Below are 26,698 nucleotides of genomic sequence, written 5' to 3' on the forward strand. Positions count from 1 at the left end.
TTACAGTTAAGCTTCAAACATTTTTATGGGAGGAGAATAAACCAGAAGGCATCTGTAGCAGCTGCTGTTCGTTGCCCATCCTCATAACAGGTAGTGTGAACCAATGAAGTGGTCCAGTCCAGCAACTCAGCCGAGAGAGCCTTTTCTTCTTCCAGCTTTACTGAGGTTTCATTGACAAAGAAAACTGTATGTATTAAAAGTGTATGAAGACATAAGAATGAGGAAAGAAGAATGAATAGGAAAAATAGGTCAGGGAAATGTACAAAATGTGTCAGAGAAGGAAGATTACGTGTTTGCTTACGGGTCAATCAATAAGCATTTATTGTTGTTCTTTCATTGTGCACCTCAAAAATTATTACTTTGGGACCTGAAAATTCTTTAAAATTTAAAAGTAAATTTCACAAGTACCATGGCTTAGAAAGTTCACTTTTCTCTTATACCTTCTTTAAAGATTGTTGTATTATTTATATAAATACCAGTTATTAGTATATTAATTATTGATAATTGTAATATAAAAATAATATCTTTAATATAGAGAAAATATATCTAAAAAAATTAGGGATTCAATTGTGATTCTTATAGCAATGAACCTTTATAAAGCCATTGCTACATGCTAGGTAGTATACTAAACACATTATACCCATTAACTAACGTTAATTCTCTCTACACCCTCTAAAAATTGATGTTATTTTAATCTCCATTTTATAGTTGTGGAAACTGAGGCACAAAGAGGTAGAGTAACTTACCTTTAGCTAGTAAGTAGCAGAATAGGGTTTTGAGTCTAGAATCATAAACGTTATATAATATTCCCTAATTATTCTACCAAGATCGCTGTCTATGATGAGAAGTATTCAGTAGAAGAACCCAAGTCTTGTATGTGACATCATAGATGTCAGCCTCACAAACTAATCGGGAAAGATGTCTGAATTAGTTAAAATCTGATTTAAAGAAAGACTGAAAAAATTACATTCTCTATTTTGACATATATTCTTTGGCAGTACTTCAAGACAGAGGAACAAAGCACAAGAAAATGTCACTAAATAGGAATAATTTGAAATCAATATCATTAATCGTATGTAAATGGGTATTTCTTAAGTAATCAAAAATTCTTATGATAATTAAAATAAACTTAATCTATTTATAATCCTTTTTAAAGGTTGTACAATGTGATGATTTATTCTATGTATAAATTGTGAAAGGATAGCCAAAATCAAATTAATTAACACAGCCATCACCTCACATAGTTACCAATTTTTGATTTTTTTTCTTTTGTGGTGAGAACATTGAAAATTTACTATCTTAGTATGTTTCCAGTATACAGTATATTATTATTAACATAGTCACAATGCTGTACATTAGATCCCCAGAACTTATTATCTTACAACTGAAAGTTTACACCTTTTGACCAACATCACCCCATTCCCCTCACCCCCAACCCCTGGCAGCCACTGTTCTATTCTCTGGTTCTATGAGTTTGGACTTCTCTAGATTCCACATATAAGTGAAATCATACATTGTTTGTCTTTCTGTGTCTGGCTTATTTTACTTAGGACAATGGCCTCTAGGGTCAACCATGTTGTCACAAATGGCAGGATTATATATTTTTTATGCCTGAGTAATATTTTATTGCATATATATACCCCGTTTTCTTTCATCCATTCATCCATTGACACTTAGCTTGTTTCCATATCTTGGCCACTGTGAATAATGCTGCAATGACTTGGGAGTGCAGATATCTCTTCAAGACGCTGACCCCGTGCCCTTTGTGTATGTACCTAGAAGTGGGATTGCTGGATTGCGTGGTAATTATATTCTTAATTTTGGGGGGAATCTCCATGATGTTTTCCATAATGGCTGTACTAATTTACACTCCCACGAACAGTCTATGAGGGTTCCCTTTTCTCCATATTCTCACCAACACTTGGTATCTATTGTTCTTTTGCTAACATGTGTGAGGTGATATTTAATTGTGGCTTTGATCTGAATTTCCCTGATGATTAGCGATGGGCATTTCATTTATTTATTTATTTATTTATTTATTTATTTATTTATTTATTTATTTATTTATTTTTTAACCTATGAAAGTCAAGGTTTATTTGAGGTTGCTGTATAATTTTTCTGAGTTGTACAATAACCTTGCAAAGGAAGCATTATGCACAGTTCATAAATGGGGAAACTGCGGTTAAAAAAAAAAACAACTGTGGTTAATTTTGTGGTTTGCCCACTTCCACACAGTAGGCAGTTTTGAAGTTTGTATCCTCCTTGACACCAAATACATGGTATCTTTTCCAACATCAACAGCCAATTCGCCAACTCTCCGGCATCATCTAGGTATCCAAAAATTCAATTCAACTCTGATACTATCAGAGTTAGCTCATACCCCTCTGTCCCACCAGGCTACCCTACGTCAGACACCAGCCACAAATGGGTTGCCCAGGCTACCCCACATTTCTGCTCAGCTGACTACAAATGTGGGGTGTCCCACTGAAATTGTGCAACCCAGATTGGGCCTTGAACCCGTGGCCTTTTATTTATTTATTTATTTATTTATTATTTTTTTTTCAATCTCCCAATTCATCACACCACGACCCCCAGCCCCCGCCACTTCCCCACCTTGGTGTCCATACGTGTGTTCTTTACATCTGTGTCTCAATTTCTACTCTGCAAACCGGTTCATCTGTACCATTTTCTAGGTTCCACATATATATGTTAATATAGGATATTTGTTTTTCTCTTTCTGACTTCACTCTGTATGACACTGTCTTGTTTCATTTTTTTTTTTTTTGCGGTATGTGGGGCTCTCACTGTTGTGGCCTCTATCATTGCAGAGCACAGGCTCTGGACGCGCAGGCTCAGCGGCCATGGCTTACTGGCCCAGCTGCTCTGCGGCATGTGGGATCTTCCTGGACCGGGGCACGAACCCGCATCCCCTGCATTGGTAGGCGGACTCTCAACCACTGTGCCACCAGGGAAACCCTATGACAGTGTCTAGATCCATCCATGTCTCTACAAATGACCCAATTTTGTTCCTTTTTATGGCTGAGTAATATTCCATTGTATATATGTGCCACATCTTCTTTATCCATTCATCTGTCGATGGACACTTAGGTTGCTTCCATGACCTGGCTATTGTAAATAGAGCTGCAATGAACATTGTGGTACATGACTCTTTTTTTTTTTTAAATTTTTTTATTTATTTACTTATTTATTGTTGTTTTTGGCTGTGCTGGGTCTTCGTTTCTGTGCATGGGCTTTCTCTAGTTGTGGCGAGCGGGGACCACTCTTCATTGCGATGCGCGGGCCTCTCACTGTTGCGGCCTCTCTTGTTGCAGAGCACAGGATCCAGACGCACAGGCTCAGTAGTTGTGGCTCACTGGTCTGGTTGCTCCACGGCATGTGGGATCTTCCCAGAACAGGACTCGAACCCGTGTCCCCTGCATTGGCAGGCAGATTCTCAACCACTGCGCCACCAGGGAAGCCCTATGACAGTGTCTAGATCCATCCATGTCTCTACAAATGACCCAATTTTGTTCCTTTTTATGGCTGAGTAATATTCCATTGTATATATGTGCCACATCTTCTTTATCCATTCATCTGTCGATGGACACTTAGGTTGCTTCCATGACCTGGCTATTGTAAATAGAGCTGCAATGAACATTGTGGTACATGACTCTTTTTGAATTATGGTTTTCTCAGGGTATATGCTCAGTACTGGGATTGCTGGGTCGTATGGTAGATCTATTTTTAGTTCTTTAAGGAACCTCCATACTGTTCTCCATAGCGGCTGTGTCAATTTACAGTCCCACCAACAGCAACATAGTCTTTTGATGCTTTGTATGCCTCAGGCACTGACCTAGGCATTGAGGAGCCCATTATAAAGGATCCAGACAAAGGTCCAGTGTACCAAGAGCCAATATTCTGGTTGCAGTTTAAGACCACAAGGATGTAGGGACTGTGACAAAGTAGATAAGTCTGTGGATTTCTGTATCTTTTTTTTTTTTTTTTTGAGATTGTGTGGGGCAAACAAAATGAGACTGCAGAGGAACCTGGCTCTTGGGTGGCCTGTTTTCAACTTTCTCCTAAAGGATAAAGTTGAAGTTTCTCAGCATGGTTTCCAAGGGACTCTCTGATTGAGGTCTTTAAGAGGTACTTAAAGGATGTTACTTAAAAGGTACCTTCCATCCTTATTTCCTGCTACTCCATAATTCTCAGTCCAGTAGTACAGAACTGTTTCTAGTCCCTGTACACACTGTGTTGTTCTGTGTCTCTGTTTCTGTTGTTTTCGCTGTTGCCTCCCTGTCTCCTCTTACAGTTGCTGTTAAAATACCTGACATTCATTAAGTGTAGGTTGAATTGAACTGAATGTGACTCAGTGTTGTTTAAGTAACTTAAAATCTGATTGAGGAGACAAATGTGTATGCAAACACCTTCACAGAAGTGCATGCAGGTACCATAATAAGTTCATGGCTCTAGACTTAAGGAATGGTATAGCAGAGCAATGAAAAATGTGTAAGTGCAATTCACAGTCATTATTCTTTGAGGAGAGCTGGAGAATGGCAGAGATTCTAGGTGATGGGTGACTTTTATTCATATTTTCAGAAAGGGGACAAACTTTGGATTTTGATGTATAATTGTGTTCGACGTTGGTCCTCAGCAAAATTTAGAATGAATTTTAAAATAGCAGGTGTATGAGCATTCAGATTGGGGAGAGATAATCATTAGGAATCAGTATGGGTTTACGATGAGCAGGTGAGATCAAAGTAACCTTGCTCATTTTTCTCCTAGGTCTCCTAGTTGGTAAGAAAATGCTAAAGATCCACTATTTCAACTCTGCCTTGGGCAATACCCCAGAATGAAGCATTTGGTTATTTTGTCATTGGACTTGGTTCTTTACTCTTTGTCAGACATGTTTATTAAATTTGCTGATGACTAAGTTTTAATTCCTTGAAAAGTAAGATTTGGATTTATAGTTAGGCTGAAATGATGGACCAATGTTGAAAAGATGACATTTCACAAGGGTACATATAGTAATATATATACAAATAGATTCAGCATTCGTCTGCTTATATTCAAGAAAATGTAGATCTATTTTAAGAACAATTCAGTGGAAAAGTTCTAATGATTTTAGTTGGCTGCAAGCTCATTCTGAGCCAATAGTGTAGAGGACTGCCAAGAAGACTGGATACAAATGTAGACTCCATTAATAACAGCTGAGTGTTCGGGATAGAGTAAATAATAATTCCTTCTTTGTGCTTCTCAGATCACATATAGTTGGAGTCTTGAGTCCTTAGATCTGTGCTTCACATTTCAAGAGGAAACACTGACAAAGTGGAGCATATTTCAAAGTGGGTAAGCAGGACAATGAAGAGAGTGAAAAATCATGTCAAACAGGAAACGGCTGAATAAACTGGGAACATAATTGCGCTCTTCAATTATGTAGAAGGAGTTCACAAATTTTATGTCACTCCAGAGAGCAGAACTAAAACTGTGGGCTTGAGGAATTTGAAGAAAGCACATAATAACTCAATATGAGGAGGAATTAAAACTAGAGCTCTTAAAATTTGAGTGAGATTAAGTATTAATTGTCAGTAATATAGAGATAACAATCCTTTCCAATTCAATTTTAATGAAACCCCAATAGAAAACAAACAAAAATAGGATTTTTTTTGGAGGTTGGGGGCAAATGTCAAAAATTAGTCCAAAAAACAAATGGACAAAGATAAATACTGTATGATATCACTTATATGTGGAATATAAAAAATAAACCAAACTTATGAATATAATAACAACAGAAAAACGAATGGGCAATAATGGCTTTAAATATTGAAAAGAGAAGGTTGTTTTATCATTGCATAAGGCTATAATAATTATATTAAAATGACACTGGTATAGATATATCAATGGAATAGTTTTCTTAGAAATAGACTAATATATCAATATTTAATAAAAGACAAAAAAAGTATAACAATTGAGGAGAAATAGAAGGATTATTTAATAATTTTTTAGGGCAATTGCTTTCATAATTGGGGAAAGACAAAATACTGCGAAAAACAGTCCAGGTAACTTAAATTGTTAAATGGTTAAAAAAAAAATCAAACCATAAAAATTAGAAAAATTAGAAGTAAATATTTAGAAAACTCCTGGACTTGGGAAGTACTTTTCTGTGTTATTATGTTTTACTATAAAACCTATCAAATATGAAAATAAATAGGGTGAATAGCGTGACAAATACCCACATACTCCTATATAGGAGTTACTAATTATTAACATTTTGCTGTATTTACTTAATTTTCTTTTTAAACATTTGGAAATAAATTACGGTCATGTCGTTTTATCTCTACATTCTATGGTATGCATCTCTAAAATAAGGATATTTTTCCTAAGCATGACACTATTATTATCACATCTAAAAAATTAGCAAAAATTCCTCGATATCTTGTAATACCCAGTACACATTCCTTAGTTGTCCCCAAAGGGTGTGGTTTGTTTTGTTTGTTTGTTTATTTGTTTGTTTTTAGCTAATTTGCCCAAACCAGGATCTAGTCAATGACCTACATGGCTCTTACCATTTGGCTATTGTATGTCTTATTTCTCTGTTAGTTCAGGAAAGTTCCACCGTTCTCTATTTCCCCCTTTTTAAAAATTATATTTACTTGTTGAAGAGACTGGGTCAATTTTCTGGTAATTCCACCCTCTGGACTCACATGATTGTTTCCTTCTGGTTTCATTTAACTTTTCATTAACTCTCCACCGTATTTTCTGTAAACCCGAAATTTTGATCTCACGTTATGACTAAAGTCAGGTAAAACATTCTTGTCAAGAATATTTCATGGGTGATGCTGTGAATATATATATTTTTAAATTAATTAATTTATTTTTTAGGCTGCCCCAGGTCTTCGTTGTGGCATGCGAGATCTTTAGTTGCAGCATGAGGGATCTTTAGTTGTGGCATGTGGGCTTTTAGTTGTGGCATGCATGTGGGATCTAGTTTCCTGACCAGGGATTGATCCCAGGTCCCCTGCATTGGGAGCATCGAGTCTTACTCACTGGATCACCAGGGAAGACCTGGTGCTGTGCATATTATATTGTTTATTTTAGGGGTTGCATAATACCTAGATGTTTTGCTTTTTAATAATCTAAGCTCCATCACTGGATTAATGGTTAACGTGAAAATTGCCACATCACTCCATTGTAAAGTTATGATTTTTCCCCTTGAGACAAGTAAATATTCTGTGTGTTGATAACTTTGTGGTAGATTAGTATCCAGTCCCTTGTCAACCTCATATTGAATGCTTTCAGCATCCATTTCTGATTCTTGCCTGAACCACTTATTCCATTACAAGTTGAAAAATGGTGATTTTTTTCCACTTCCTTCAGTCCTTTTGCATTCATTGCTTGGAATTCTTCTGTCAAGAAGAGCTTCCCCTCATCAACTGGAGCTAATTTTTACTCTGAAATAGAGTCCCATGTAGAAAAGAAAGAATTCATACTTAAATTTCTCACTTTACCAGTTTTTGAGTAAGGAATTGGTATAACTGTCATCTCAATTAGTGGCAAATGTGGGTTTTTTCCCTGTGTTGAGTATCATTAGGATTTTTATATATTCAAGTACATCAGTCAATTATAGGATTCTTTATTATGCTGTGATTACATTTACCAAAGAAGGCTACACCAATATATTTGGTCTCACATGTTCTTCTTATAATGTGATATTGACACTTCTCCATCACTTCTGCCTGGCACTCTCTTGGGACATGAGTGTTTGGTGAAATTTGATCACCTTGAAGACATTGCACTGAAAAGAGCATATCAAAAGACACCATAGAGACAAAGAGAGTTAACTAAGAAGTCCAGATTGTTCCATTCCTTAGCTGTTCACGTCCAGGCAACAACAGACATGCAAGTGAACAAGCTGTCAGTAGATTTCAGCCTCTACCATTTTTTTTCTTTTTTGGCTGTGTTGGGTCTTTGTTGTTGCGTGCGGGCTTTCTCTAGGTGCGGCGAGCGGGGGCTACTCTGTTGCGGTGCACGGGCTTATCATTGCGGTGGCTTCTCTCTCTTTTTTTTTTTTTGCTGTACGCGGGCCTCTCACTGTTGTGGCCTCTCCCGTTGCGGAGCACAGGCTCCGGACGTGCAGGCTCAGCGGCCATGGTTCACGGGCTCAGCCGCTCTGCGGCATGTGGGATCTTCCCGGACCGGGGCACGAACCCATGTCCCCTGCATCGGCAGGCGGACTCTCAACCACTGCGCCACCAGGGAAGCCCCGGTGGCGTCTCTTGTTGCGGAACTCGGGCTCTAGGTGCGTGGGCTTCAGTAGTTGCAGCACGGGGGGTCAGTAGTTGCAGTGTGCGGGCTCTAGAGCACAGGCTCAGTAGTTGTGGCGCACGGTCTCAGTTTCTCCGCAGCATGTGGGATCTTCCCAGACTAGGGATCAAACCCGTGACCCCTGCATTGGCAGGTGGATTCTTAACCACTGCACCACCAGGGAAGTCCCCAGCCTCCAGCTTCTGAGATGCTCAGTTGATACTGAGTAGACACCAGCTGACGCACTGAGCCTTTCCGACACTAAAGATTTGAGCAAAAATAAATGTTGTTTTAAGTCAGGTTTGGTGTGGCTCTTATATATCCATAGTAAGTAGAACAGATGCTTTGATGAAACTGGCCTTTGGGAGCCTCCCCAAATTGATTCCTATGTCCTTTGACACGACGCCAATGCTCTTCAATAGTTTCCTTTCTTTCTGGCGTAAGAGAATGTCCCAAGTTTACTTTGTACCTTCTCGGCCTCAGATCTGAAATCAGCCTTTTCCCTTAAAAACCCTGACTCTTTTTAGTGAGGTAATGGTATTTAGGTTTCAAAATCTGGGCATTTTGAAAAAATGAAAAATGAAAAAACAACATGAATAAGCAATTCTCAAAAGATGGAATACAAATGAACACTAAATCATGTTTAACTTCCTAATAATAAAAGAGAGAACATATACTACTATTTTCCTTAATCAACTTAGTAGATTTTCTTTAAAAGAAATAAGCTTCAGTGTTGACAAGAATGCAGTAAAACTGTAATCTTGTACACATTGGTGGAAATGTCACTTGATTTTTGGCTTTCTGCTAAGTGTGCAATATGAATTAAGTTGTAATATTAAAAAGTTGTGATCCAAAAAAAAAAGAGAAAGTTATGACCACTTATACTAGTTAGGATAGCGCCTAAGATTCTGTGACAAAGAGGTACCAAATAAAATGTCTTAAAACAACAAATTTATTTTTCTCTCATATAACAACAGTCCATAGAGAGTGGTCTGGGTTGGAAGAAGAGCTCTGCTTTCTGTCGTTATTCAGGGGCCACTTTTCCTTCCATTCTCTTGCTCTGCCATTTCCAAAGTGTTAAAGCTGTGTGGTTGAAGCTCGGTCACAGGCAAGTCTGTGTTCCAGTTTGCATGAAGGGGAAAAAAAAGAACTCTAAGACAAGCAATTTTCTTTTAAGCAAGAGAGGTAGAATTCTGCTTACAAGGCCACACCCAGCTGCAAGGGACGTTGGGAGCTCTAGTCTTTGCACAGTCAACTATGTATCTAGCTTAAACATTATTACTTTGGAAGAAGACCATATGCTTTGATGCAATAATTCCATTTTCTGATAGTCTACCCTAATGAAATAAATCAATTATAGAAAATGTATTAATTCCTTAAAGAACAATAATTCAGTCAAGGAGAGTAATGTTCAATATGTTACTAGAGAGGAAAGGCTCTTGAGAAACATCTATACACTATTATTGAAGGGTTTTAAGGGCCGTGGTAAGGAATTAAATGAGATGGGAAACTGGTGGAAGGTTTTAAGTAAAAGAGTGATTCAATTTGATCAAGAAGAACATTCTGCTTCCTGAATGGAGGACAGAGTAGAGGCAGTGCCATAGTCTAGGAGACAAATGATGATACAGTTTGAACTAGGGTTTTAGCAGGAGCAGTGATAGTCTTTTGAATATTAAATTTTTATTAGCTGTATAGATTTGGAAGTAGCATTTTGTCTGTGAGGCCAAATTTCTCACTTTACTTATCCCATATAGTAAGAGATAATGGCAAGAGATCACTAAGTGGCGTGTTGGTACAGACACGTTTCTGGGAAGTATTATTTTAAAATGTTCAAGTTAATTATGTTTATAAAGTTAAAGGTGAGCAAAATGCCAAGAAACTAAACAAAAGGACATTTCTTAAGTAGAAAAATATATCATTTTCATTTTCTTGTATCTTAGTTTATTAATATGCTTTTTCCTACAGAATAACCAAAATCATTTTAGCTTTGTTTTTTTAAAATTTTATTTTATTTATTTATTTAAATATAGCAGGTTCTTATTAGTTATCTGTTTTATACATATTGGTGTACATATGTGAATCCCAATCTCCCAATTCATCCCCCCCGCCATCACTTTCCCCCCTTGGTGTCCATACATTTGTCCTCTACATCTGTGTCTCTATTTCTGCCCTGCAAACCGGTTCATCTGTACCATTTTTCTAGATCCCACATATATGCGTTAATATATGATATTTTTTTCTCTCTTTCTGACTTCACTCTGTATGACAGTCTCTAGGTCTCTACAGATGACCCAGTTTTGTTCCTTTTTATGGCTAATATTCCATTGTATAAATGTGCCACATCTTCTTTATCCATTCATCTGTGGATGGACACTTAGGTTGCTTGCATGACCTGGCTATTGTAAATAGAGCTGCAATGAACATTGTGGTACCTGACTCTTTTTGAATTATGGTTTTCTCAGGGTATATGCCCAGTAGTGGGATTGCTGGGTCGTATGGTAGTTCTATTTTTAGTTTTTTAAGGAACCTCCATACTGTTCTCCGTAGTGGCTGTATCAATTTACATTTCCACCAATAGTGCAGGAGGGTTCCCTTTTCTCCACACCCTCTCCAGCTTTTGTTGTTTGTAGATTTTGATGATGCCCATTCTAACTGGTGTGAGGTGATACCTCATTGTAGTTTTGATTTGCATTTCTCTAATAATTAGTGATGTTGAGCAGCTTTTCAGCTTTGTTCTTTATATTTAAAGTGGACTGTATTGTTTTCTTATGCATTTATTAAAGCTATAATATCAGTGATTAGATAGTGTCTCCATATCCTCTTTGTTATGGAAACAATCTAATCTAATAGCAATCTATTATCTATATAATTATTAATCTAATAATCTATTTGTTATTTTATATGTAATATTTAAGTCATCTATTTGTTTTGCATCAAACTTGTGATGTTTACCCCTGAGAAGATTACCTGGTTGCTTGTGACTGTGGAATTCAATATGAGATTCCATGAGGCAACTAATTTCCATTTGATCTCTATTGGGAATAAGCCATATAAAGAACAAAACTGTTTGAGTCAATTCATTTATTCTTACTACTTATTGAACACCTATTATGTTTAAATCACTGTAAATAATACCGAGGTACATGGCATTCAATGGGTTTCTAAGCTGGTTAGGGAGCTCCTGTTTCCACATAAATATCTGAAATGCAGTTGATTAACCAAATTCACAGGAAGTAATATAGTTAAAGCAGACAGAGTGAATTCTCCTCTTGATTAGGGAAGAATACATTTCTGGTTCTTGCTGCCTAGCTTGGCTATTTTGCTTCATAAAAGCTTAATAATTTTGGTTATTCTTACCTTAAAGGTTACATTGATCCCCATTTATCATAATGAAATTAGGGTAGAACATGGTTTTGTTATCAGCCTTCAGATTCAGTATTCGACGCAGAACATATCGTAAAAAGCCTTCATAAAGCTATTACTTCCACAGCATATTACAGAAATAGAATTAGAAGCCCTGTGCCAAGTTAAAAAAGAACTTGAAGCTATGCATATTGTTCAAATATTCACCCCCCCAATTTAATATTCCCCCTTTGTTCTGGGTACCTAACAGGTGATCAATAAGTAGTTATTGAATGAATGAACACAAGCAAGAATAGATCATCCTGACTTTCTACCTACTTACCTCTCTGTCCGTCCAGATCTACAAGTCATTTCTGTTGGACTGTATATGAGTGCCCTCACGGTGGAATTATTGTAATTGGCACTGAGTCTAATGGTTACCTCCCTGAGATCTTCTTCCATGAACTAACATCAGTGGTGCCTAGCTTATAAAGTCTACACAAAACCCACTGCTATTTTATGATATATATAATATATATAATATACATGATGATCTACAGAAACATGGGGGAGGTGGTGGTGATTTGCAGATGAAATCACCCCCCTGGTATTGGCATCTTGACAGTGGCTCATTCATCACCTTCCCTGAACCAGGTGTGGAAGTCCAGTTACTTCCCATATAGCTGATAAATTCTGGCTGCAAACGAATCCAAGTGCTTTCTTACTTATTTTTTCCTTCTGTTAGAAACAGAAGGAATCAGGCAAAAAAACCCATTTTGTGAGAAAACAACAGTTCCTTACTCTGTACCACCTGCTTAAAGGCAAGCTAAAGGCACCCAAATGATGCAACCCATGAGTGTGGAAGAGGCTGGCCGATGGGCTGTCACGTCTGGCTGATCTGATGTCAGAGCAGATCATGTGGTGCTCTGTGGGCAGCTGGGACTGGCCCGCCGAAAGCACATGGATTACAGTCTGAGGCTGTAATGGGAAAGTCGGCTCCTGGGCTACTGTCTCCTAGACATCAGCTTGCTGGGAAGCTGGGGGCTCTCCGATTTGCCCTGCTCTGGGACCCCTCCTGCTGCGTGACTCACATTGCTGAGAGAAGCTGCTGCTCCCAGTAAGTGCTTAAAGAAGGTCTTTATTCAGAGCATTTTGGAAGCGGAAAGGAAGCACTGGTGTTGATGGGGGTTCCTGGAAGCCCTTTGTAAAACGCTCTCCCAGATCTGGGCTGGGCAGCATTGCTTTCTGTGCCATCCTGGAGTTCATAGGCAGCACTGATGTGCAAATGTCCCCCAGCCCTGATTCCTGTTTGTTCTCCACGTGATGTGTCTTTCTGAATTTCATTTTCTATTTTTGTAATTGTAGGGTAGATTTGTTAGAGCTGGTTAAAGCGAATTGATTTCAGATTCACAGACCCATGAGTGGACTTGGTATTCTCTGTATGGTAAGCAGGGAGAGGGGAAAGAGGGTGGTGGCTCTCTTGGTCAAAAGCACTGCTTCTGTTAAGATATTGGCTGTGTCTGAGCTGGATAAATATTTAGTGGTTGCTGCCTGTTTTCTGCTTTGGGTGAGCGGGTGGTGAGAGAGGAAGGAGGGTGAACCAGCAGTGAGGAGCGTGTAGATTTAGGTAGTTACTGGTAAATTGCATTTTTTTAACGGTCTAATTTATCTTAGGTGGGGTCAGCTGGCAGAACAGGTGCCGGTAGTGGAAGAATGATGGAGTTCTCTCCCCTTTTTCGCAGCAAGCAAATTGTTGCCTGCTTCCAAAGCCCAATTAAAGAGCAGTGAGAAGTGCGAGAGCACAGATTTCTAAGCACTGCTTTTTGGTTTTTTGCTGGTAACAAGCATCACATTCCCACACTCATGCATCAGAAGAGATCCTCACCTTGGCAATGTTTAGGTGTGGGCTTTTTGGAGAGCAAGGGAATAAATTCAATAACATCTTACAGTTTCTCCTGGGCATATGACACTAAATTTGTTTTAGAGACTGAAAATAAGTGTGTGTGGTTGGAAGGGACTTTAAAGGGAAATTTAGGAGAACAAATTGTTTCTTTGCCTTCGTACTTTTCTATGAAAACTTGACAGAGTTTTAGGTCAAGGTATAGGATGCCCACTTGAAAGACAATAGCAAATAAATAATTAGGCTGTATCTTTAAGCATTGTAAAATATTTATCCTTTTTTTGTTTTATTTTGAGGGATAACCCTAGTCTTTTCTGTGAGTCTCTGCACGAACTGTAGGCTTTGGGGCCAAAGACCAGTTCCAGAAACATGTAGCCACTGAAGAAACTTTTGGGTGGGAAAGATGGTGAGATGGGAGCAAAGGAAGTAAGCTGAGATGAGGTCTATTCTGTTTTACAGCCTTTTGCAAGAGATGATTTAAATCACGGAACAACAGACAAGAGCTTGCCCCACCCATAGTGTGGTGAACATGGATTATTCACTTGCCGTTTTATTCCACTGAATTGCATGAGCACTCAGTGCAGAAAGGGTTCCAATTCATCCCATGAGCTCTGTGGAATAGAGTACAAACCAAATCAAATGAAGCATAGAAAAATGAGCTTCCCCCCGTCCTGCCCCACCCTACCTTGTCCTCCTTCCATATTGTTGAGTGCAGGCAGATTTATGCTGGAAAGGGCCCTATCCCTGCTTGTAAATTTGTGAGTTATTTCAGAGCCGCTGACAAAGGGCAGAGGAAATGCAGCTGGTACTCTGCCGGGGGAGAGAGTAGGTGAGCGGAGCGTGAGGAATGTTTTCAGAGGTATTACTGACCCAGCCCTCTCTCTCTGCCTTCTCTGACCAGCCTGAGACCACACCCCCTTTTCTGGCCATGTGCCAAACACCATCTCTCTCTGAGGGGAAGCCTGATGAAGTGATGCCCATGCTTGGGCGTGTTGATTCCTTGGATAGAAACTTGAGGAGCCCTCATCTCTCTGTAAGCAAACAAGTCGTGCTTCTCAGGGTAGAGATGCCCATTTATGGGAGCTTTAGAATTTCTTTTCTTCAAAAATTAATACACTGCTATGAAAAGAAATGGAAGAAAAGTTACCCATTTCCCCATGTCACTCGCACAAGCTCCGTTTACTGTCTTTGTGTTCCCTTGTCCTCATCATTACTTTGGGCAGGTTATGATTAATGCAGAGAGGCCATCTATACCCCATACCACTTTTCAGGGAAGGCATGCACAGTTAGGAACTTAGAGCTGAAAAAAACCTTCAGGACTGACAATTCACCCCCTGATTTTACAGAGGGGGCAACTGGCCAGAGTTATACATGTGATGAGTGACAGAATCAGGACCAGAACCTAGATCTCAGTGCACCTCTGCAGTCACGTAACTTAAGGAAAGAGTATTTTCCTACAAACTTAGGTGTTTTTTCAATTTCAGGTTCTTTTTCTTTTTAGTTAGCTATGGTATTGCTGGAATAGTGAAACCACTGCCACGTCACTGGCCTAAGAATATCTTGGAATAGGTTGGAAAGTCCTTAAAGAGAAAATTAAGTTTCTTTTTCTTAGGGGCGTAGCATGTATATATTCTTTGCAGGTCATGTGATGAGCTCTCAAATACCTGATCAGTAGTTTTCCAATCTTGCCGTACCGGAAATGAGGAGCACCCTAATTAATAAAGGGATTATTGTTCAGTTTTGGCAAATCAAATACCACAAGATCATGTAGAAGCTTCTTCCCATTTGGGCAGTTTTCGGAGTCATATTAATGTTCTTTGTTTATGCAGGCCCTATTTATGGTGACATATTTAAAACCAGGTATAAGGGATGTTTAATTTAAAATAAAGTTTCTGCTTGACCTCCTCTCCTTAGATTACTGCTAGACCCCAAAGAGATTTCAAAAAATACTTACTGATTGAGTGATAGAATATACAGAATACTACAATGCCTGCTTATGAGTATAATGAAATTTAAAATGTAACACAATGTTATGATGTTCCTTAATGGTATTAGAATGCCCATCTGTAAATCATTCAGTCTAATTTTAGTCAGGGTGAGATTCACATATTTGTTTGAAATCAATATAAATATGAATAAGTGTCACATGTAATTTGTCTGTGTTAATGCTATTTGTAAAAGCAATAAACACGTAATTAGATTGGGTGTGGTTTGATTACATTTTTTTAGAAATCTTGACTACAATACAGAGGCCCTCTGATTATATCCTTAATGTGCAATAATCAGTTTCTACTGGTCCAGTGAGGGCATCTTTTCATTCTAGACGTTAAACTATAGTGATATATTGGGAGAAATTAGTTCTGGTAGCTTTGAGTGGTTTCAACAAGAATAATTGGAACACTGTTCTAAAGAGCCTGCACTCTCTAGCTTAGAAACAAATGGCTGCATGTGTGACATTTCTAAATGGTGACATAGTCAAGGAACTCTCTGATTTTTTATTTTCAGCTTCAGGTTATGGAGAGGGGAAAAAACCAGAAAAGGGAAATTAGGCATTAATGTTCCACTGTGGAGAGACAGAGACTCCAAATAAAGGTACCACTTATTTTAAAAAGATGTAACTTAAGAGGAAATAAAAAAAAAAAAAAAGGATGTTCACTGGAGCCTCAATACAGTGAATAGCTGCTGTCCTGGTTGTAAATTTCACTCTTAGGTCTTGGGTGCCTTTAACTCGTTCCATTTAGGCTGAAAGCACAAGAAAATACCTCTTGTGGTAAACAAAGCAACAGATTTAAGTTAATGCTAATGTGTTCACAGCCAGAGCCAAAAGCTTTTCAGGGTTATTATAACACACTGGGCTCTTAGCCCATCCATCTAAATGTCTAAAGTAGACTAAAGTTATGGATCAGTCCATTGTATACACCATCCCACATGAGAGCCAGATGCTACTGTTTACTGTGCTAGTAACTCTGCCAGCTTCAATGTGAAATCTGAGATTGCAGTTTGGGGTCAATGGAAGTTATAGATTGATTTTTTTCTGATCATGAATTCAAGCTTCTACACTCCAGTCTGTTTTAATGAATGCTGCTTTTTAGAACAATCTCTTAAACCTAATTTACACCCAACTGTCTAAACTGTTTAGATGGAGGGCTTCCTTGTGAAAACTTTATTGTCTTTTGGGCTTTGGGTTTGGTGTAGGTCTTCAGCATATTTTTGTCCTTTGTCTTGAGCATGGAAAAGAAGGCATGAAGATCTATTGCACAACACTACATTTGAAAGCACCACTACATCCCAGCCTTTGAGAAGACTGGGTAGAAAAACAGTTCTGTGTATACTAATTGAGAAAACGACTATCTACTGTCCTCAGGTGTAAAGACAATTCTATCATTCAAGACTCAGTATTGTGTTTTACTGACTCAGATCCTTTATTTTAATCTTACCCCATTTGATTTGTGCCTTTTTATCATATTTTGAGGAAGTATCATAAGCAATAATAATAATAACAATAGCAATTACCACATGCTCAGCACTTCCCATATGCTATACCGGCTACCAACATTTCATTTATTTATGGACATTTCACAGACGGTAAGGTAAACTTGCACCAAAGCACATGACTTGTTAGCTGAGATTCTAACCGGGTCTTTCGAAGTCTAAAGCGCTTTCTCTTATAACTTATGCTTCTTGTTTCAACTATAGACTTCTATCGATTTTTGTACACCAACTTAAAAGTTGTGACAAAGCCCTTTTTATCTACATACAACACAGACTTGGTGATGGGGGGGGATGTTGATTTACAGATGAGGAGGGAATGCCTTTATTTTAGGTAAGATTTCGTTGTGTTCATGAATCGTGGTGTGATGTGGTTGAAAGGTATGGGGAATGCTTAGAAGTAATACTTACCTGCTTGTTCTTCTTTCAGTATCTAGAAGACAGTCCCCATAGCAAGTTCCTAATGAAAATGTAATTTAACAAAATTTTGCATTACAGGTCCTTATTATTAAAAGGGTAGCTCTTTTAGCTTTATCCAAAACATGGTAGACTTTACTATAAAGTTTTGCAATGATTAAGGACTTCAAGGTAATCAATGTAGTTTAATGCACTAATACAATTATTTCACAGAACAATATTACTAAAAATCTAAAAAAGCACATTATCGTATTTGTTATATTTTCCTCCTTTTGTATATTAGTTCACGTCCCTGAACTTGGGTAGTCAGTTGCCCGCATAGCTTAGATTTCTTTAAGTTCCTTGAGAGCGAGGCCAACTTTTACCTTTGCCTTCTCAGCTGGGCACAGTAACTGGTACAGGATGTTGCTTTGTTCACAAAATTGCCATCCACTCAGAGGCCAGCTCTCTAAAGGTGTAAGCTTAGTGGTTGAAACTTCAAAGTAGGATTTCTTTGACTTCTTAAGAGAACACATTGTAGAAAAACAGAAAAAAATCTAAGAAATCCAAACTGAACTGCTTGTGCCTTGGTTTTTAGCAAAGCAATTTGACAAATCCTTTCATGCTAGCCATTCAGAATACCTACCCATTGTTGCAGGTTTTGTTTGTGACACTTAAAAGTATACCCTTAAATGTGCTATTCAAGTGTTAATGAAAAATAGGTTTCAGAAAGTTTTACATATTAGATCTTTTTTCTCATCTTGGTGTTGAAAAATCAACTCTGCCATTCATAACTTTTCCTCATAACTCAATATTATTGGGTTTTATAATAAAAGAAACATTAAACCATCCCTAATGAAGAGTGAAGCTGATTTACAAGGTAGATTTTGCATGATTTTACAGTCACACAATTATTATGTTTTGTCCAGAAATACTATTATTTCTCCATGTTGTATATGCTTACTAAAACTGTTGGTATATATAAAAGCATATTCTTTCTAGTTGTGAAGTTACTTGTGGAGTAATACGGCAGAATTTTAAACTCCTCATCCTGACATTGTATGGTATTTAATTTCAGAATAAACTAAAACCTGTAAGAACATTTGGCCCAGATGTTACTAAAAATAATTGTTGCTCTAAAGTTTCACAAAGGGAATAACATTCCATGATTTTCTATTTGTTATGTACTCTGGCTTCATTTTCCATTTGGGATTGAAAAGAAGAAATTTAGAAAAAAAAATATTTAAAAAGGAGATGTCTTGGTGCTTTATAAGCTCCCAATATGCTGCCTCAGTTAAATCTAAATTGTTGCTGTAAAGAGACAACTATATATTTGTGTTTAGGCACTAATCTGTTTAAATTATTTAAAATTTAATTTGGAAAAAAGGCAAATCCCCCCTAATGACAGCTAGACTGGTATATGTTAATTGATCAACACTTAGCTAGGTTGGAAGGACAGAAAATTATCTGTAGCATCTGGATTGTAATAATACAGGTCTCATTTGGATGTGGGCCAGTGTTGAAAGGTGGTCTCGCTTTCAGCTTAACCACCAGAGAAATAAACAGAGAGGCTTTGCTCTACTGAGGGAAACGCTGGAACATAGAAATATAAAAAGGTTTAACCAGAATAAGCCAAACATGAGGTAGTAAGTAAGGGAGATACCAATAAGCTGAAGTGGCAGTCTTATAGACCATAGTAGCTTGAAAACCCAGAACACAATATTGGATTAAACAGATGGCTGGAGATTTCTGAGTTTAGAGATATCAGAGCAATCTTCCAACATAAATCTGGTAGGATACCAAAGTCAGATTAGTTTAAGCTGTGACTGATAATCACAGTTAATGATTAGTTTTGGTGATACATGATGCACCAGGTGTCTATACACTGTTTTTTTCTTTTAATTTATGAATGATTTATGTTTTTGAATATATAATATACAACCCTAAATTCAAAAGATACAAAAGGATAAACACATCTTCTTCCTTCCCCTGTGCTCTAGTTTCCCTCCTCAGAGACAACCACTGTTTTTAGTTCCATGTGTATTTTCCGGATGTATTTCATGACTTTCTGTCTCTCTCTATATATACATGTATATATAGACATATATATATATGTATATATGTACACACACATATCTCTATATCTTGTTAAACACAAATTGTGGCATAGTACGTACACTATTCTGTGTCTTTTTTCACTTAATATGTCTTGAGCATTTTTCCATATCAGTACATACAAGGTTCCTTATTTTTTAAGCAAGTGTTTTATTATGAAAATTTCAAACATACACAAAATTAGCGTGTATCATGACCCCCCCAGATATCTATTATCGAGCTTCAACATACATATTAATATTTTGACAATCTTACTGTATGTTAGAAAATATTAAGAGATTATCATTAATTTTGTTCCATGTGATATTGGCCTAGTTGTTATGTGAAAAAGAAAAACTCCTTATTGATTAATGATACATGTTGATATATTTATGAGTGAAATGATACGTTGTCTGATGTTTGAGATTTACTGTAAAATATACAAGAGAAGATGTGTGTGGGAGGAATAGCTTGAATCAATATAGGCAAAATGTTGAAGTTGGATGAATGCAGATTCATTGTTTTATTTCTCTGCTATTGTATATGTTGGACGATTTCCGTAAGAATACCTTTGCTAATCTGGTTTCAACTATAGCTCTCCTTTTTTCTCAGGAGTGTTTTAAAATAAATCCAAGATATCATGTAATTTCACCCATAAATACTTTAGTATGTATTCCTAAGACATACTGAACAAAAACCCACTACAATGCCATTATCACATCTCAGAAAATTAATGTTTTTTGATAATCTACAATCCAGTCTATTTTTCAATTTCCCTGATTCTCTCAAAAATATCTTTTAAAAGTTGTTTTGTTTAAGTTAAAAGTCAAATAGGTCCACATATGGCATCCATTAACACTTCTAAACTTTAATAATTCTCTTCCTTAACAAAAGGCATCTATTCATTTAAGAAACTTAAGTTATTTACCTTGTAGAAGACCGAACCTTCTGGATTTGACTGTTCCCACCATGTGTTGTTCAACTTGTCCCTCTGTCCCTCGTACCTGAGGCTTGACTGGATTCAGATCGAATATTTTTGGCAAGAATCCTTCCTAGATGGTGCCTGCTGTGTTCTTGCTGCATCACCTTAAGAGGCTCATATGTCTCACGTTTGATTTTGAGTGATTCAAAGATTGAGCAGAGGATTTGGGTGGTGTCAATCTGATCTGCCTATTGTAAAGCTTCCCATCAACATTTTATATAATGATTTTGGCATCCAGTGTCTATTACTGCCTCAGTCCATTTTCCATTAGGGGTTGCAAAATGATTTTCTAGTTCTCCATTCATCTTTGCATTTATTGCAAAACGAAGAAATTCCCCTCGTCAACTTTTTGATTAGTCTAAGTACAGTTGGCTTATTCTTTTAAAGACCATATAGCATTTTACCATACCATAATTTAACTGGTCCCTATTTATGGATATTTAGAGTGTTTCTTTTGCTATTTCTTGGATTAAATATGTTTTCATACTGTATTTACTATTCATTATACATACATAAGCATATGAGAAAACTATAGAATTTTAAGGTATTTATATTTTAATAGAAAAATAATTATTCGATTTTTTACTTTCTGCGTGTTAGTTTAGTATAAACATAAGAGTTGGAGTCACACAGACATGTATTTTAACCCTGGATCACTTATTAATCACATGACCTTGAGCAACTTACTACATAGGAAGTGCTCAGTAAGATGAACTTGGTTAACATTTGAGGGTTAAATGAAATAGCACATGCAAAATCCATTGGACAGCCCCTGGCAAATAGATGCTCAATACATAGTGCTACTTTTCTCCCTTTCTTCACTCCCCCCGCACCCAATCTGAGCAGTAATGATCATTCTTTTTCCAACTGTTTTCAGGAATGAAAAAATAAAACCCCCAAAGTCTTAGTTCCTCTGACTCTTTTGCTGAGAGACCATTCTGTCACTCTAGTATTAGCCTTGATGGAGACCCACCTGGAAGTTCTGGGGCCTCAGCTTCCTGTTGTGGAGGCCTGGCTACATACGGAGAAACCGCTTTTCAGGTTGTCTCAGTCCAAAAAAAGAATAAGTAGAATGCAAACAACACTAAGTTCTAACCATGACCAGTAGAAACAGTGTTCCTCTCCTCTGCCTTGCCCTCCCTGCCCAGATAGAACCATGACAAATTAACATTCCCAGCAAACATTACTCTAGAATAAATGCAATTTGCCTGAAAGTTGATACGCTAAATTATTTTTGCCGGCAACTTATGAGAATGACTATTTCTCCTGTGCTCTTGGCATTCCTCTTTCCCATGTATTCCTCATCTTAGTGAGGTTTTCATCTTAGCTTTATTCCTGTACTTTCCCCTATCAAATCATGGCCACTCTTCCCCCTTTCCCCTAGGGATTTAGGCTTCTAGCATCTCCTCTTCTTACTTTCTGCTCTAATCTTTCAATTTTCAGAAGCATCATCTGTCCATGAAGTAAGGAGACATTTTGCACAATTCCTTTGTTCATGTGATTGGATAAAACTGGCCCTTCTCAGCATTACCTCATCATTTCTTTTTCCCATGTTCCTATAGAATAGCTGACAAGCACTTTTCTTTCACTGGTCCCAGGTTTCTTAGGTACACAGAATGCAGAAAGGTTAAGTGATTTGAAATGATATGCCAAAGATAATAATGGAGACAGCCTTGCAGACTGGATGAGGATGGTTGGCTCCCTGATGCCAGGATCAGGCTATTTTCAATGAAATCTGCTGAAGGAGCACACACATATTTTAGTAACAGTCTGGAAAACAAGAGGTACTTTTGGTAATTCTAGTGATACTCTACTTTGACAGAAAGATACCATGAATGTGTGCCGAGTCTTTAAAGAGTGGTGAGGCTAAATATTTTGCCAAATTTGAATGACTTTTAGGTATTAAGGTGTGGTTTTGGTTAAGGTGACTGTCATTTGGTATATTAATTGAGATTTGGAGTATCACAAACTCTCATAGAATGGCTTTGCTACTTAAATGAAAAATAAAGTATAAAGCAGAGGAAAGAAGGTCAAGAACACGGAGGCCGCTTATCTTTTCAGTCACTTTATGATTAATCCATGACAAGTTAGTTCAGATGTCAGTGATCAATTTTTAGCAGGAATGACCCATGTCTGCTCTTCAATCAAAAAATTTCTATACCTAGGATGAAGGATGACTTAAAAAATTATATGTAGAAGTTGAAACTTTGTCTTGTACATTCTCTGTACCTGGAACTCCTAAAGAGGAAGACCTCTTAAAAATGTCAACTTGTGATCTTTCTCTGCTAGGTTTGCACTCCTCTATGTTTTGGGCAATAGATTGTTTCTCCCACCTATGAAGGACAAGCATTATTCTTCCTGCTCTCACTCATTCATGCAACAGCTATTTTAATAAGCAACTACTAAGTGCTACATCTGGTGGTACAAAGACAAATAAGATGCGGTCCTGCTCTAACAGCTGGCACTAGGTTAAGCATCTCTGCCTGGAACAGGCAGCGTTTCCCAGAGTGTGGTCTGTGGCCTCTCCTGGGGCCCTACCTCAGCTACCGAGTCAGAATCTCGGGATAGGCTGAGGAATCTGCATTTTCATCAGATGCTTCTCATGCACTGGTCCAGAGCATAGTAGGAATAAGGTGGTTCAGGGGGAGAGTAACAGCCCGCATGCGGTGCAGCACATCCCTCAGAGAGAGCTTTCTTTCCACTCAGCATTAATATTTCTGGGAGGCTCCACGGAAGGGGAGCACCTTGCCTGGCTTGAAGGAGCTTCCCTTGGAAGGGGTAGGCCGAGTGTTGATGTAAAGGCTTCTGGGAATGGTATGAGTTCTGTCCTCCAGAAAGTCATAGTCCTGGATCGAGGGGCAGATTCTGGCTTGGGTCAGGAGTGGTGGTGGTGGGGATAAGGGCCAAGGGCTTGTACCCCTAGAGGGTCCATAATTTAGTCCCTGGAGTGTTCAAGGGGAGAATATAGCTGGCAGCTAATATTCTGAAGATTCATTTAAGGACAGAAAAATGTAGAGGTAAAACCATAAGAGCTAGTACATATGCAATGTCTTGTTATACCTAGGTGCTTAGAAGGACTTTACATATATTAATTCATTCAATCCCAACGACTTTATGAGTCACTGTGTTAGTACTATTGTTCTCATTTTACAAACGAAGAAACAGGAAGGTTAAGCAATGCTCCAAGTCCCCTAGAGGACCCAGGATTCCAACACAGGTAAGTGTAGTACAGAAGGTTAGCTCATTACCACTGCAGCCAGCTGCCTCTTAGAAGCAGCCTCGTGAAAATGGTAAAGCGGAAGTGCACACCTTTCATACTGTTCTACTTGAGCATTGATTTCTTCAGCTTTTCACCAAGGAGTATCCTCCCTCCTCCATGGGCCGCACAAAGAACACTTTTGGAAGCCCTGACAACTGCCCTCTTAAATGCCTTTAGGACTGGCTTCGGTTTTAGAGAAGAAATTACATGCTTCTTTTTGTTGTTACCTTACAATCTAGATGCACATGAAAATCCCTGTTGCAGAAGATGTGGTCCTTCACTTCACTGCCTGAGTGCAGACTGGATGCACTCTTTTTAGAGATTAAGGCCCCGACGTCTTAGTCTTTAAGCAAGTGTGTGATACAAAACAAAACAAAACCAACCAAACAAAAAACCCCCCAAACTCACAGTGCATATTTAGAAGGCTGAACAACCTTTCAGTTTCTTTTATTTAAAAATTTTTTTTTTAGTTTCTTTTATTTGATTTTAATATCAGATTGAGTATCTAAAAGCTTTCATTTTGTGTGTTCAGTAACATGGCTAATTATTAACAAGTTTAAAAAATGTTAACAAGGAAAAATACTTTTGAACTCTGTCTGAGCTTCTGACATGGAGAGTTATTTGACTTGAGTTCTTATTCAGGAGCTATTGAACATTTTTACATATTGTGCCAGCTGACAGAAACCTGGCTTACAAACAGATCTGGAGTTGTCTTGAATCAGAAGGAAATTGGTGAATTGAGATGGCTCTCTTTTTTTCTGTAGCATGAGGAGCAAGAGGCCTGCCGTTTCTTGGAAATGTTGCCCAGTAGTCTGGCAATGTAGACATCTTCCTGGCCTCCTTGTTGGAAGAATTACACCCACAAAACGTTATCCAACACTGACCAAATCATTCTTAGGTGTAGGTTTGCTGCATAAACACTTATTCCTGCACTCATCAATACCCTTGCCTAACTGGGTCAGCTCTTGCAGCTTTACTGAAGGGCATGGTTATTTCTGACTATGAAAAGCTGCATGAACTTCTGATAGACCCTACTGAAGATCCAAACCCAAATTATGTTATTAATTTCAACTAATTGTTTTCCATTAAAATAATATGTGCTTCTTATAAAAAATTCAGTAGAAGAAATATTTGAAGTAAAAGGTGAGTGACCCTCAACTCCCAATTATTTTCAATGTTCACAGATATCTGGTGCTTCTCTTAAAACCGTTTTTCCACCGAAGAAAACAATAGTTTAAACCTCTGAAAGCTAGAGTTATGATTCATAAGAGTTATTTTTAAATTTTTGACTATTAAGAGACTATGTTAGTTTCCTATTGCTGCTTTAATAAATTTCCACAAATTTACTGGCTTAAAACAACACAAATGTATTACCTTACAGTCTGGAGATCAGCCGTCCCAAGTGGGTTTCACTGGGTTGAAACCAAGGTGTTGGCAGGGCTGTGATTCCTCTGAAGGCTCTAGGGGAGAATTTGTTTCCTTGCCTTGTCTGCATTCTAGAGGCTGCCTGCATTTCTTGGCTCCTGACACCATCCTCCATATTCAAAAAACATCACTCCAGCCTCCGGTTCTGTCATCACATCACCTTCTCCCTTGTTGATCCACTTGCCTCCCTCACAAGGATCCTTGTGGTTACACTGGGTCCATCTGGATAATCTCTCATCTCAAAATCCTTAGCTTCATCACACCTGCAAGGTCCCGTTTGCCATCTGTGGTGACATTCACAGGTTATAGGGCTTAGGAGGTGGACATCTTGTGGTGGAGGCATTACTTAGCTACCACAGAGATATATGACTCTGATTTGCTCAGGGATTTTGTGTGGGAGAAATTCATATTAAATTAGCACTTCTCCCTCAACTCTTCTTTCTGTTTTCATCCAAATACCAGAAGCTCCATTAAGGTCTCACATTTGATTTATTTATGAAATGTTAAAGATGTTCTGTGTTAAAAAGTGTTCTGAGGGAGTTCCCTGGAGGTCCAGTGGTTGGAACTCCGTGCTTTCACTGCCGTGGCCCGAGGTTCAATCCCTAGTCCGGGAACTAAGATCCTGCAAGCCACTTGATGCAGCCAAAAAAAAAAAACAAAAATAGCGTTCTGAGTCAAATAAGATTGAAATATTCAATACATTGTATGCTCCTTCCCACTCACCTTCCTCTTGTTTTTTTTTTAACATCTTTATTGGAGTATAATTGCTTTACAATGATGTGTTAGTTTCTGCTTTATAACAAAGTGAATCAGCTATACATATACATACATCCCCATATCCCCTCCCTCTTGCGTCTCCGTCCCACCCTCCCTATCCCACCCCTCTAGGTGGTCACAGAGCACCGAGCTGATCTCCCTGTGCTATGCGGCTGCTTCCCACTATCTCTCTATTTTACATTTCCCACTCACCTTCCTCTTTAATACACATTAGCATATGGGAAAACTACTGAGAATTGTTACTATTGTCTGTGATTCCAAATGTATTTTACAATGAAATATTTTCTCTCTCTCTCTCTCTCTCTATATATATATATATATCTATATCTATATCTATATCTATATCTATATATATATATATATATATATATATATATATATGTTTTTGAAAGAATGCTTATTGGACTTCCCTGGTGGCGCAGTGGTTGAGAGTCTGCCTGCCGATGCAGGGGACACGGGTTCGTGCCCCGGTGCGGGAAGATCCCACATGCCGCGGAGCGGCTGGGCCTGTGAGCCATGACCGCTGAGCCTGCGCATCCGGAGCCTGTGCTCCGCAACGCGAGAGGCCCCAGCAGTGAGAGGCCCGCGTACAAAAAAAAAAAAAAAAAAAAAAAAAAGAATGCTTATTAATGACCTTCTCAAGGATACGAATGTATCATGTTCAGGAACTGTTGTTCTTAATGCGGCCTTTCATTCTAAAACTTAACTAACTATATTGCCCTGAAAAAAT

General features: G+C 38.1%; 1 protein-coding gene across 5 annotated transcripts in view; it reads left to right on the plus strand.

The window, feature by feature from the left end:
- The window catches only part of ANK2 (ankyrin 2), a 689,273-nt gene that overhangs the window by 95,004 nt on the left and 567,571 nt on the right, over window positions 1–26,698 (plus strand). For 2 of the 5 annotated variants that reach the window (XM_067036514.1, XM_067036521.1), the window contains exon 1: window positions 12,600–12,763. The exons of 1 other annotated variant lie outside the window; for it this stretch is intronic. The gene's annotated coding sequence lies outside the window, so the exon portion shown is untranslated. Of the gene's footprint in view, window positions 1–12,559; window positions 12,764–26,698 lie in introns of those variants that run through there. 2 more of the 5 variants (XM_067036530.1, XM_067036517.1) reach the window with 2 other exon arrangements.

This window comes from Kogia breviceps, chromosome 6 (assembly GCF_026419965.1).
Source record: "Kogia breviceps isolate mKogBre1 chromosome 6, mKogBre1 haplotype 1, whole genome shotgun sequence".
In the NCBI taxonomy this organism is placed as follows: domain Eukaryota; kingdom Metazoa; phylum Chordata; class Mammalia; order Artiodactyla; family Physeteridae; genus Kogia; species Kogia breviceps.